Source organism: Chelonoidis abingdonii, chromosome 10 (genome assembly GCF_003597395.2).
Source record: "Chelonoidis abingdonii isolate Lonesome George chromosome 10, CheloAbing_2.0, whole genome shotgun sequence".
Classification (NCBI taxonomy): Eukaryota; Metazoa; Chordata; order Testudines; family Testudinidae; genus Chelonoidis; species Chelonoidis abingdonii.
This window is the reverse complement of record NC_133778.1, coordinates 15324461-15337909: the sequence shown is the minus strand read 5'-3', so window position 1 is coordinate 15337909 and position 13449 is coordinate 15324461. Positions and strand designations below refer to the sequence as shown.

Sequence of the window (13449 nt, the reverse complement as noted above, 5' to 3'; positions counted from 1 at the left end):
GTACAAGGAGGGGGCAGGGCTAAGCTGTCAGAACTTCAGTGGAGGTGAATGACAGCCAGGCTGCATTGACTGTAATAATACTTAACACTTACTTATAAAGCACTTTTTCAAAATATCCTTATATCCATTTTGCATTTTAGGGAAACATAGAGAGCGAGCTGAAGACTTGGGCCAACACTTTCAAACCTGGGTGATTACCACCAGTCCTTAAAGCAGAGGATTTGCAGACCCAGCCAGAAAACTGGGCCACTGTGGAGTGCACATTAAGCCCTGTTTTACCAAAGCTGCCGTTCCAAGACTATGACAGCCCTCTTACCCGTTTTTTTCCCCAGACCATTTTAAGCACTGCCCACAGCTCGGGATGTGAATCCACATTTAGTTACGTAAACAGAAGGGGCATGTTCTTTCAATGGTGCTCAGCTTTACTGTTTAGTATCTCTAAAAACAGTTGACTATTTTGAATTTTCTGGGCTTTTTGGGCTTGTCACTTACACCAACTGATCCCTGGACTAAAAAGGGGCAATTGTTTGTTTTTGGCCAGAGTTCGTTGGAGGCAACTTCCCCTCTGTGTCATCCTGATCTGTTCCCCGCTGCCTCCCCCTCACCTGATCTGCCAGCTCCCTTCCCCTGGTGTGCACCTCCATTACCCCTGTGAATCTCCAGTTTGTCCCCCTCAGTCTGCTGCCCATCCCTTACACACTGTCCCCCCATTCCTTGCATCCCCATCTTGCTTCTCATGCTCCCCATCCCTGTTTCTGCTTCCCCATTCCTTGTACCCCAATACCCACTTCTGCTCCCCAAACCCTTGCACATCCCCTTGCTGCACATCCCATACACTCTGCTCTGCCCTGTGCACATCTACTCTGCTTCCCCATCCCTGTGCACACTTGCTCTGCCCTGTGCACGCCCACTCTGCTTCCCATCCCTATGCACATCCACTCTGCTCCCTATCCCTTGCACACCCACTCTGTTGTCCTGTACACACCCACTCTCTGCTTCCTATCCCTCACACACCCACTCTACTCTGCCCTGTGCACACCCACTCTGCTCTGTCCTGAACACGTCCACTCTGCTTCCTATCCCTGTGTTCATCCACTCTGCTTTGTCCTGAACACGTCCACTCTGCTTCCTAACCCTTGCACACCCACTCTACTCTGCTGTGTACACGGCCACTCTGCTTCCCATCCCTGTGCAGACCCACTCTGCTCTGCCCTGTACACGCCCACTGTTCACTCTGCTCATCCCTTGCACACACCCCTGCTCCCCATCCCGTACACTCTACTCTGCCCTGTGCACCTCTACTCTGCTTCCCCATCCCTGTGCACACCCCCTGCCCTATACACACCCACTCCGCTCCCCCATGTCTTGCACACCCACTCTGCTCTGCCCTGTGCATGCCCACTCTGCTTCCCTGTCCCTTGCACACCCACTCTGCTCTGCCCTGTACACGCCCACTGTTCACTCTGCTCATCCCTTGCACACACCCCTGCTCCCCATCCTGTACACTCTACTCTGGCCTGTGCACATCTATTCTGCTTCCCCATCCCTGTGCACACCACCCCTGCCCTATACACACCCACTCTGCTCCCCCATCCCTTGCACACCCACTCTGTTCTGCCCTATACATGCCCACTCTGCTCCCCCGTCTCTTGCACACCCACTCTGCTCTATACACGCCCACTCTGCTCCCCCGTCCCTTGCACACCTGCTCTGCTCTGCCCTGTGCACACCCACTCTGCTCCCCCGTCCCTTGCACACCCACCCAGCCCCCAGCGCTCAGCGGGGCCGCGGAAGGCGGGGAGGCGGGGCCAAGGACCCGCCAGCAGCTGGGCAGCAGACGCGGCGGGCGGCGGGGCCGGTGCGGGCGCTGGGCGGGGCGCTGGGGCGGGGCCGGGGGCGGGGCCGGCCGCGCACCAGCCGGGCGGCGGGGGGAGCCCCTCGGGTGCAGCCTTCGCTCACGCGAACCGATTCGCTAGCCTCGTCAGCATTCGCGCCCTTCTGTGCTCGGCGCTCGGCCTGTGCCCCGGGGCCGGCAGCAGCAGCAGCAGCAGCATCTGCGCTCAGGTAAGGGCGCCCCCCCCCCGCCCGCCGCGGGCTCCCGGACCCCTCCTCCGGGCCTGCCCCCCAGCCGCCCTGCAGGCTGCCTGGCATGTGCCAGTCACCGCCTCCCTCCCTGCCTGCCGCCGCCCCCCGCCCAGGGCCGGGAGCGAGCCCCTGATCCCCGAGAGTTCGAGGCACAGGTTCGCCTGGCGCTGCCTGGCAGCGGCTGGTGGCCCAGCATCGTCCTAGGGCTGCGGTGTCGTTAGGTCTACACTGGCGGTAGATGTGGACCTGGGATTTGTGGGTCTCGAGCTGCATAAAGGTTGCTGGACGCGGGACCCCTCGAGGACAGCATTAAAATAATAATAATTAATAATAAAAAGCCATGTAAGCCAATAGGAAAGGTTGCTTGTGTCGATTTGAAGCCGGTCACCCTGAATTTCCAGCAGCAGAAGAGAAGAAAGGAAAAGGACACCTAGAAAGTAACCCTCCCCTCGGCCACTGTTATGAGTTTTAAGTGGATCTAGAAGCAAAACCTTTAAAAAAAAAAAAATTGCCTCCTTGGAAGGGTTTTCTTGACTGCAGCTCTGTCTCTTGGTTACCACCCCACCTTCCTCTTTTGTTTAAGAATGGAAATTTCAAGAAAGTGGGGGGCGGGGGAAAAAGGAGGGGAGCAACTGCGCTAAGATACAGCTCTCTGTAACTCACAAACAGAGGGAGTCAGCTGTGTATTTCTTCCCTGTGGTCAAGGGGAAAATAAGCTTTGTCATAAGCAAAATCCAGCCGTAAGGTTATCGTGGACCATCTGGTGCACACCAATTTGACCGCAGTGCCCCGAGGAAAATCGAAAGCACCATCCTCAGATCATTTATCTTAATAGGAACAGGCTACTTTTGTCAACTCATTTTAGGATTTTGAGCATCTTTCGAGTGCCACGGATGTAACCTTTCCCCCTCCCTCCCCTTAAGCTTCTTTACAAGGATCTGTAAGGGTGGACAAAGCACATTGTTCAAAGTGGGGGTGCAAGGGGAGCAATCGGTTTTAATTTGCACTGGAAAAAAATCTCTGTGTTGAAATGATCAGCAGTGGAGAGGAACCGACTGCGAACAGAAAGAGGGGGCTTGCAGCCGCAATGGGGCGGTGGAGAACAAAGACTTTTCATGTAAGAGAGAATGATGCAAAATGTGCCAAGCTGCTGCAGGTGCAGTGTTGCATTGAATGTGATCTACCAAATAAAGACTGCTTGACTCGATTCATTGCGTATATGTTTGGTACAAATGATGACTCCCATTTGAATGAGGCTTGCTTTATGGAACAGGGTTGGGAGGGGGGGGAAAGGGATATGTATGGGTTGTAAGAGCCCTTCCCCCTGGAATTTTAATTTCTCGTTTAAATAAAGATCTCCTTTGTGTTGCTGGTGAATTTTTATTTAATCTTGTTCCTTTCTGTACAGCAGTAGATACTTATATACAAGGAGTGGTTAATGTGTGCATGCCGTTTGGGCTGATTGCTATATGTCAATCTCCCATAAGGGTTATTTATTTTAGATCTCACAATCCTGTTTCACAATTTGTCATACTTTTATGGTCATGTCAATGATTTGTTTACCTTACCCCCTTCTCTTAAAAAAAAAAAAGTCATTTAGCCAGCATAGCTGTGGGGAAGCTGCACTGCTCACAGTTCGGAAGATGTGCTCTTTTTGTTTTCAGAAGGGATTTTTCCTCACGTGATTTTTGTGCATTTCCATTTTTCCCTTTCTCTCCCTCCCCGAATATACTCCCCGTGAAAGAACTTGTTTCTTGCACCTATGCTGGTTTAAACTTGTAGTTACGTCTAGACTCCAGCTCTCGGAGCCTACGCATCTAGGAGGAGACTCAGCTGCAGGACTTATTTGTTTTCAGAAGCCGCTCTCTGTTCCCTCCCTAACAGATGACGTGATCACCTTGTCTCAGCTCTTGCTGGGAAGATGGAAAGCGCTGAGAGAGCATTACTTACTGAAACTGGCGTTGTCATTATTTCATAGGTCACTATGAGGGGTACCTGACAAATCACAGAAGACTGGGCATCATCCTAAACAGTAGCAACACACTCACATGGGGCATATTTGAACTGTTATAGAGTAGGCAGCAGAGCTTGTGCTTGTACTAGCATTTCTGTCACTACTGTGTGTTTTCAGGGGGCTTGGTATTAAAAATGAGTGCACTAAAACAAGACTTGGCCTGAGCTATTGAGTCCCAGGAGCAATTTAATTCCTCACCTGTAATTATGATTTATTTTACTAATCTGTAAAGTGCTGACAATGAGTTCAGTGCTGTACAGGACTCAAAATGAATCCAGTACACATGTGCTGAACTTTGCATGCTGTAAGTAGTTCCATTGTGAGTCCTCTCATGGAAACCAGTGTATAAAGGTAAGCACAAGAGTAAGCCCTGGTCCACACTACAGAGTTAAGCTGCCTAGTGTTGACCTATGTCGACCTAACTCTTTGAGTCCACACTAAAACGCTGCTCCTGCTGATGTAACTCACGCGCTATGCCAGCTTAATAACTTCACCTCCACGAGAGGCGTAGCACTTAGATTGACGTAGTTAGGCTGACGCAGTGTAGACACCACAATCCTTACATCGACTTGCTGGCTTTCAGAAGCTTTCCTATAATGTCCCACGCTGACAGTTCAATCAGTGCAAGCGCTCCTGGTGAGGATGTGCACCGCCAACACAAGGAACATAGTGTGGACATGCAAAAGTGATTTTCTTACTGTGCTGGCTGTACATCAGTGTAGCTTAGGTCAACATAATTTGCAGTGCCCTAAGTCTTTGCTTGAGTGGGCCCTAGAAAGGTTCCTGCTGCAAGCAGTGGGATGGTGTTAGCTTAAGAACTGGGTCCAGTATCATCTTTTTTTTTTTTTTACTCACGGGTATGAGATAAGCGGAGTTTGGCCAAGGAAATTCTGCAAGCCATTGAGTCCATGTTACGGATTACTGCTTCTGTGTGTATCACACCAAACCAAAATAGCTCTGATAATGAGACTTACTTTATACCTGTTCCAACTGTATTTTAATTGCTTTTCAGAAAAGAATGCTAGTGTACTTCTTTACTGGTAAATGTGCAGCACAGTATATTGTGCGTGTAATGTGGTTTGTTTTTGTTATGTAAACTCCCGTTGACACCCTAGATTTTTAAAGCTCTGAAGTAGTCATGATGGAATGTTATGTCAGTACCCACACAGCAGTGCTCCTTAAATACACACTAACATCACAGAAGTAGTCATCATATAAAGGCCCCTAAGATAACATGCATGGACATGAATGATTATAATGGCTCCCAAATAAGCTGCTAGTTTGTGAAATAACTTCTTGGGGATAAGAGAATTCTTTTCAGAACCATGTCCCCAAAACTCATTGCACCGAGATTTACTATTAAAAAAAAAAAAAAAAATCCACCAGGCACACTTAAACTTAAGCCATTGGGCCTAATTTCCCACTCTCAGTGGTATAAAATCTGAAGTAACTCCATGGAAGTAAATGGGGTTACACTGGCATAAAAACTGGTGTGGGTGAGTCAAGAATCAGGCCATTGTAACTCCAATGGCAGAATTAAACTGATGATATTGAAACTGCCTGGGTGTGATTGTGATGTATATTCCGTTCAGATTCACTGGTAGTGTTTTATGTACAATGGCAGGAGGAGGTTTTTCTTTAAGAAAAGCAGGAATACAGCACACGAGGATGTGATCTGCATTGACTTTTATAACAATTAAAAGCTACTGACAAAACTATATGCACAAATGCAGTATCTGTGTAGTCTGGAATCTGATCTACTATATGCATATGAAGAAATTAATAGGAACAAATTAGATAAAGAGGGAAAGAGCCCAGACATTGACACATGGTATTTATATATTTTGGGCCTGATGCAAAGGCTTTTGAAGTCAATGGCAGCCTTTCCATTGACTTCACTAGGCTTTGATCAGGCTCAAAAAGAATTCACCTAGGATAAAGAACCTTTAAAATTCCATTGGGAAGTCATTCCTCTCAATCAGGCAGGCCCTGACTCTGCAGTGAGCTGCAATTGAATGGATGCCTGAACCCTCCCGGAGCCCTATTAACTTCATTTGGGCTTCACCTAGGATCACAGAACCATAGAGTCCAAGGCCAAGTGATCATCTAGTCTGATCTCTTGCATAACACAGGCCATTGCACTTCCCCAAAATAGTTCCTAGAGCAGGTCTTTTCGAAAAGCATCCAGTCTTGCTTTAAAAATTGTCAGTGATGGAGAATCCACCATGATCCTTGCTAAATTGTTTCAGTGGTTAATTACCCTCAGTGTCAAAAATGTATGGTTTATTTGTAGTATGAATTTGTCTAGTTTCAACGTTTAGCAATTGGATTGTGTTATATCTTTCTCTGCTAGACTGAAGAACACATGGTTGAATATTTGTTCCCTGTGTAGATATAGACTGTAATCAAGTCATCGCTTACCTTTCTTTTTATTAAGAATCATAGACTGAGCTTTTTAAGCCTGTGCTACAAAGCAAGTTTTCTAATCCTTTAATCATTCTCATGGCTCTTCACCGAACCCTCTCCAATTTATCAACATCTTTCTTGAATTGTGGGCGCTGGAACTGGACACATTATTCCAGCAGTGGTCATATCAGTGCCAAATTCAGAGATAAAATAACCACTCTACTCCTACTCAAGATTCCCCTGTGTATGCTTCCCAGGATCACATTAGTTCCTGGCTCCTGGCTACAGGGAGCTCATTGCAGGATCAGGCTCAGGCTCAGAGTTAGGAAGCAGTCAGGGAACGCTGTATTTAAATGCAAGTGAAGGAGAAACAGAAGTCTGAGAAATGAAAAATTAATCCCATTAAAACCAGCAGGACTTGAGCAGATGCTTAAAATTAAGCATGTCCTTTAGTACTTTGCTGAATAGGGGTGGGTGGCTAAATCAAGGTGTAGGTTGCTTTAGGCTCATTCCTGGAAGATGCTAGACACGCTTTTGAGGGCCTAGGTACTGTTGTGAGGCTCTGAGTACTCTCAACTCCCATTGATGCCAGCGGGAGCTGAGGACATTCATTGCCTTGCAGGAGTGAGCCCTATAAGGTAGGGGCTCTGGGTTCATTGGGATCAGCTGTTTTTCCTTAATTCTTCGCCTTATGCAGAGGTTACAGGGATGTTTGTAAGACCTGTAGTGCACACAGATGTGAAAGAAAACAGCGTGGGTCTGATTTCCATAGAGTGGAGCAGATTCAGAATGGCTGTGATGTGAATAAGGGGCGGTTTCCAAAGCCATCTGCCTCAGCAGAGTAAAAAGCTTCTTTGGGAGGGAGGGTAGACTTAATCACAGGCTACGGTGCTAAACTGTGGGACAGTGTTTTAAAATGAGATTCAATGTGACGTTTATAATTGCTTTTTACATATGTGAAAAAGAACTAACATCTCCACGGTGTTAATTTAGATTGCTGTTGCCACATGAGTTGATTGTGCTAGCTGTTAAGAAGATTTGAGGTCTTTATTGACCCATTGTTCCTAAATGCTAATTGTTTGCTGCTTTGTTAAGAACAGACGAGTTTTTACACTCGTTTCATATTTTCCTGGAGAGATCTCACAAACTAAACCAATCCCTCTTCCTTTGTTTGATCAGGGAGTAACCCCTCCTTCCAAATGATAATGGCCAGCATTTGCATTGACTATATTTCTCTGCTTGTTCACATGCTTAGTTGCAAGAAAATATTGCAAAAAGGTGAGGTTTGGGTGACCTCAGTTAAGCACGAATAATTGTAAGACTTATCAGACCTCTTTGTTTCCATTTAGTGTCTCTCTGAGACAGATTGGTTCTGTTACAGCTGTGCTCGTGCTCATTATGAAATGTAGCCTTTCTTTTCTTGTTAATTATGTTTTTGATCGTAGCTGTAATGTGTCTGGGTGGTGATAAACAGTTTTAAAGCAAATTCTTTCCGATTTCCAAAAATATATAGGTATAGAAAATAAGTGTATTAAAGGCCAGATCCTTCACTGGCATAAATCACTGTGGCCACATTGACTTCAGTGAAGCTGCATGGATTTATACCAGCTGGGAAGCTAGCCAGTACTCTTTTCAAATTTCTTTAAAATATGGCATGCTTTCCACTTCACTGATATGATCAGTTTATATGTGATGAACTTGTGGGTCAAGCTCAGCACTTGAGCTAAATCCCATTCCCCTTATTCAGGCAGACATTGTATTCCCAGTGGTCAGTGAGGCTACTCATACTTCTAAAGCAAGCAGATTTGGCTTTAGGCTCTGTACTTAGGACTCCATCCTGCAAAGCGCTAAGCACTCCTAAGTAGTGCTGAGCACCCTCACCTTGCATTGAAGCCAGTTGGAGTTGAGGATACTCAGTATCTCAGGGGCGTGTCCAGCCACTTGCAAGATAAAGCCCCTAAGAAGGCCTAGGGAGAATCTCATAGGATCAGCACCAGTGGCAGTAATGCAATTAGATCCTAATAGCTTTCAGTGAGGTAAGACTGTGGAAACATCCTCTTCTGTTCGGTAGATCCTTTGTTCTCCAGACAAAAGGGAGCCCACTTGGCTATGTAAAGATTATAAATGTCTTTAATATTCTACCCCTTTAAGTTCAATATTCATGTGGACAATCTGTATATTTTTGAAGTTTCCAGTATCAGTTTGAGATATTGGAAGCTATTTTGTTAATCAGAATGTTACAGCTCAATAAATAGCAATTGAAAAAAACCATCACCACCTTTCAGTAGCCCAGTCACGTCAATTAACTTGGTTGCATTTAATTATAATGATTGATTAAATGAACCCTGCCATTGCACTTCATTTTCCCTAGGGAATGATAGCAGCTGGTTTCGTGGTTCAAAACTCAGTCAGAAGTTTTGTTATGGAGAGAGATGTACCTTTTCATGAAAACAGTTGTATTTGTGATGGGCAACTGCACCATTACATCGCAAACTTCTGAATATTTCTGACTAAAGTGATGCAGAAAATATGTGGGAAAAATAGAAAGTTAGGCTGGGAATTTCACAAAGGCTTATGGTTGATCTAACTGCTCCCAGTGGGAGCAGAGTTAGGCCGTTGCTGAATGCTTTTGAAAATTCCAGCCTCAGGGCCTAGCTTGGTACTGAGATTCACAGCAATGGTCCTTTGTGTGTTACTTCTGAGTCCGAAAGGCAGTCTTGCTTGGAGGAAATATAAGTCTCTATTCACAAGCTAATTGTCCCCCAACACAAGTCAGTCACTGAGTGAGTTGTTCTGGCTGAGCAGGAGAGAAACAGAGCTGGGCCTTAGGAGGAGATGGGCCTGGTTCTGCTTCTTCACTCCTCCTTCTCTACAGTAGTAGGTGTATGTAATGTGTATTGTATGCCACACAGGTTCCTCCAGGCTCTGACTGGAAGTAACAGGCACTGCTCTGGTTAATGTGATGCTGCAGCATGGAGTTTGAAGACTGTGTCTGGGCAGAGATGATGCCAAACCAAAACCCTGGATCTAAAACCCCTCAAACTTTAGGGAAGTGCAGTTGGATCTGAACGTCGAGGCTGATCTCGTCTCTCCCCTGATCTTGGGTGAATTTCAGACCTCGGTCTGCAGATTGGAGCCTCAAACTGTAGGGGACTCAGCAGAGGCCAGAGTCATTGTGTGCAAGTTGCCACCTGAATCTCTACAACATTCTCCCATTCCCTCCCCGGGGTTGCCCATAGTCATAGGGTTCTGCATAAGCAAAGGGAGATCTCTGCATGGAAGATCTGATTCCCCTCTCATTTATACCAGACTTACTCCCGATTTACACTGGTGTGTGTGAGAGGTGAATCCTCCCCATGTGCATATGGGATGGTCTGGCCCAGTGATAGGTGCACCAGGGAGTTACTCCCTTTACAAGCAAAAGTACAGACCTACCTGAGCCCAAAGTCTGAATCTGGTGTTTTGTTTATTTATTATAGTCTCTGATTTTCTCTGGAAGGATTGATTAGATCAGTCATTCTAAAACTTATTTGATTATGCCCCCCTTCTTTGTGTCTGAAGTAGTTTACATCCTCCCCGCTTCCTCCTGTCCCACGTTCCCACCCCGGGCACCTGATCAGCAGCCACCACTCTTTGGCTGCCCAGCTCTGAAGGCAGAGTGGAGAGCCGTGGCTGCTGGCCGGGCACCCTGCTCTGAAGGCAGTGCTACTGCCAGCAGCAGTGCAGGCAGTGCAGAAGTAAGGGTAGCATGGTATGGTATTGCCACCCTTACCTCTGCGCTGCTGCTGGCAGCAGCACTGCCTTCAGAGCTAGGAGCCCAGCCAGCAGCCGCTGCTGTCCGGCTGTCCAGCTCTTAATGTGCGCAGTAAGTGGTTTTTCCCCTTCTCCCAGCCCCCCACCCAAGAATACATTCTTTGCCTCCAGTCTGAGAATTTCTGCATTAGATGTCCCCTAAAGAAATTTGCCCCGAGGGCAAAGATGTAGAAATCCATCAGTCAAGAGGAAATTTATGCATATAAAAACTTATTTCTGATATTTTAGGAAGATCAGAAAAGACATACTTTGTAGAACAGCCAAATTTGCCTTTGCTCAAATCCCTAAGAGAGTAGTTTAAAAAAAAAATCTCAGTTTAAAAGAAATGAATATTATTCATGCTGAAGAGTAAAGGATATTGGAGTAAATAAGGAGCTTTCGTTGCATGGTGTTCTGTAGACTTAAGCTTTCTTGGCAATAGAAGAGGCTCTTGTTGTTTTCTGCATAAGGCTTAGCAAAATCTTGAATGTATACTTTTCAGAGTACGCAGTGCTACCTGTTAAAGTGATGTTGAATAAAAGATGTTTTGGGTAACATGACAAATTTAATATCTGTAATTTTAAGTTCTGCATAGTTTGCCAAAGTTAGCAACACTGATTTTTATATATAGTATTTATGACATTCAGTTAGATAAATGATTAAATTGGCATGATATTGAATGGTATTTGCAATACTGGCAGTAGAATGATAGAATAGAATAGAATATCAGGGTTGGAAGGGACCTCAGGAGGTCATCTTGTCCAACCCCTAAATTGGACTAGGTGATCATTGGAACATGATTTAGGAACATTTTATAAAAAATGTTCCTCTTGCTAAATGGATAATTTAGAAATATATTCATTAAATAGATTTAGAAATATTTGTGTATAGTAAAAATGTATCCATATTTTGAAGGCTAGTGGCCTGAGCATAGAGCTGGAACCCAGAATCTCCTGAATTCTAGTCCCAGTTTTGGGCATGATTCCTTTTTTATGTTTGGACAAGTCACTGAATCTCTCTGCCCCAACATTCCCTCCCCACACTTGCCATTAAAAGTGGGGCTAATAATACTTTCTGAGATTTAATTAGTCAATATTTATATGTTACATGGATAGACACACTTATATATTCGTCTGTCTGTATCTATAGCATAAAGCCACTATATTGATTCACCATTTGCTCATATGATCTTGTGCTCCTGTTTGGAATTTTGAGGCAGATTCTCAGCTGGTTTAAATTGACTTCAGTGGCGCTTACACCTTTTTACATCAGCTGAGGACCTAGCCTCTTACGTTTATCTCATTCTGAGAATGGGCTGGCGAGTTGCTAAACCCTTTTACGTAACCCGTTTTACATCTTCTTCACCCATGGAAAACTGATTCTCTTTCAGGTGAGTGGTTACATGTGTATATATATATATAACACTAATGCTGATGGTCAGGTAGCAGGCAATGGTAATGGTGGTGCTTTCTGCTCCTTGCTCCAGACTGATGTGTTTATTGCTAACAATAATTTCATTGTAGAGCTTTAAAAGGCTTTTCAAAAAAGTTGCTTTCCTTCTATGAATTTGGTACACTCGCTGGATTTTTATTGTAAAGGCAGAATATTTTGGGAGTAGAAATACAGCTTCTGTTACTGAGAATAGTGTCTGTGTTGTGCTATTGAGGTTTGTTTTGGTTTTCTGGTTTATATTTCTTAGGGCTAATCCCTATTCTCTACTTCCTAGGTAATCATCAAAATCTCATCCCACTGGGTGTCTGTATGTATTGGTTTCAGAAGTATTGGGATGAGATCTACAATGGTGACTTAAATTCCTTTCTGTCTGTGTGATTTCATCAACTGGCCTGCTGTGGGCCTCTCTTGTACGTAAATATCCGTGTTTGAAATCAGTGGCTTCTGATTATCAGTGATTCATTTTTAAAGGGGTTGAGTATGATGGTGTTAGCTGACTGGTGTTTAAGTTTATAGCTGTTCTGTGATCTGGCCTATGTTAACTGTTTTGGGTAGGACATCCGCTGCTATTCACTAGTACTTTATCATCCTGAGCTGGTCAACAGCATCAGTGATGAATAACAGAGGACAGGACTCTCTGAATTTTAGAATGGCTATTTTGCTGGCTTCTCCGTTGGGCTGGAGTGCCATCATGGAATCTGTATTTAGGTGTAACTAAATTAGCTTATTTTTGAATGTTATAGACTAATTAAAAGGAAACCCAGATGAGTTCGTGGGATTCTCCCAAAGGAGTCAAATTGCTCGTTAGGTTTCAAAAGAGGATTACTGCAGGACTATTGTATATGAATAACATCAGCAAGTAAGTAGCCAAAGCTAATATTAAAAGGTCCTCAGTCTTCATGCTTCAGGGCATACTATGATCACCCATTGGTGTCAGGAAGAATCATTCTCTGAGAATGTATTATTGCACAGTTTGCATCAAGCGGCAAAAGGGTTACTTGCCTTCCTCTGAATGACGCATCCAGCATTGACCAGAGTCAGAGAAAGGACACCAGGCAAGAAGGACCATTGATCTGTTTTGGGGTGGGAATCCCTGTATTTCCTTTCAGGGCTTTGTGTGCTTCCTCTGAAATTATGGGTGAATGTAGAGTGGTGGCCAACAAAAATATTAAAATAATAACTTGCCTGGCATATATCAAAAACCACACCCTTTGGGAGCCTCATTTGAATCCTGGCCAGCCAGGATTGCCAGCTCTAGCTGTTTTCTGTAACTCCCGTTGTCTGGGGGGAAGAGGAAGCATGAAAGAGAAGAACATAAGACCTCATCATAACAGGTGCATCTGGTGTGCACCATCTGACATGTATTTCCATCTCTGAGCTGAAATAAGTTTTCTGGAAAGAGAAATGGGAGACTTGAGGGCTCAGATTAACCAGGGACTAACAGTGACAGGGACCTTGGCACTAGTGTGGAGCCATCCTCTGGGAAAACCAGACCAGTGCTAGAAGCTACCTGTTGGGAAGGTCCCAAGCTTGTGTTTCTGCTTCATCTCCACTAGGCTTTGCTCATCCCCACTTCGACAACAGCAGACCAGACTTCAGGAATAACCTTCTGCCTGAAACTTGGTGGAGGGTTGTCCTGTTTATGCATTTGTGTTTCATGTAAAGTGGGGATTCAGCACAAAATCTATATCGTTCCATCT

General features: G+C 45.1%; 1 protein-coding gene across 13 annotated transcripts in view; it reads left to right on the top strand.

The window, feature by feature from the left end:
• The first annotated feature begins 2044 nt into the window (after positions 1–2044).
• MAP2 (microtubule associated protein 2) overlaps positions 2045–13449 on the top strand; it is a 344861-nt gene continuing 333456 nt past the window's right edge. For all 13 annotated transcript variants that reach the window (XM_032765038.2, XM_032765043.2, XM_032765047.2 and 10 more), the window contains exon 1: positions 2045–2064. The gene's annotated coding sequence lies outside the window, so the exon portion shown is untranslated. The remainder of the gene's footprint in view (positions 2065–13449) is intronic.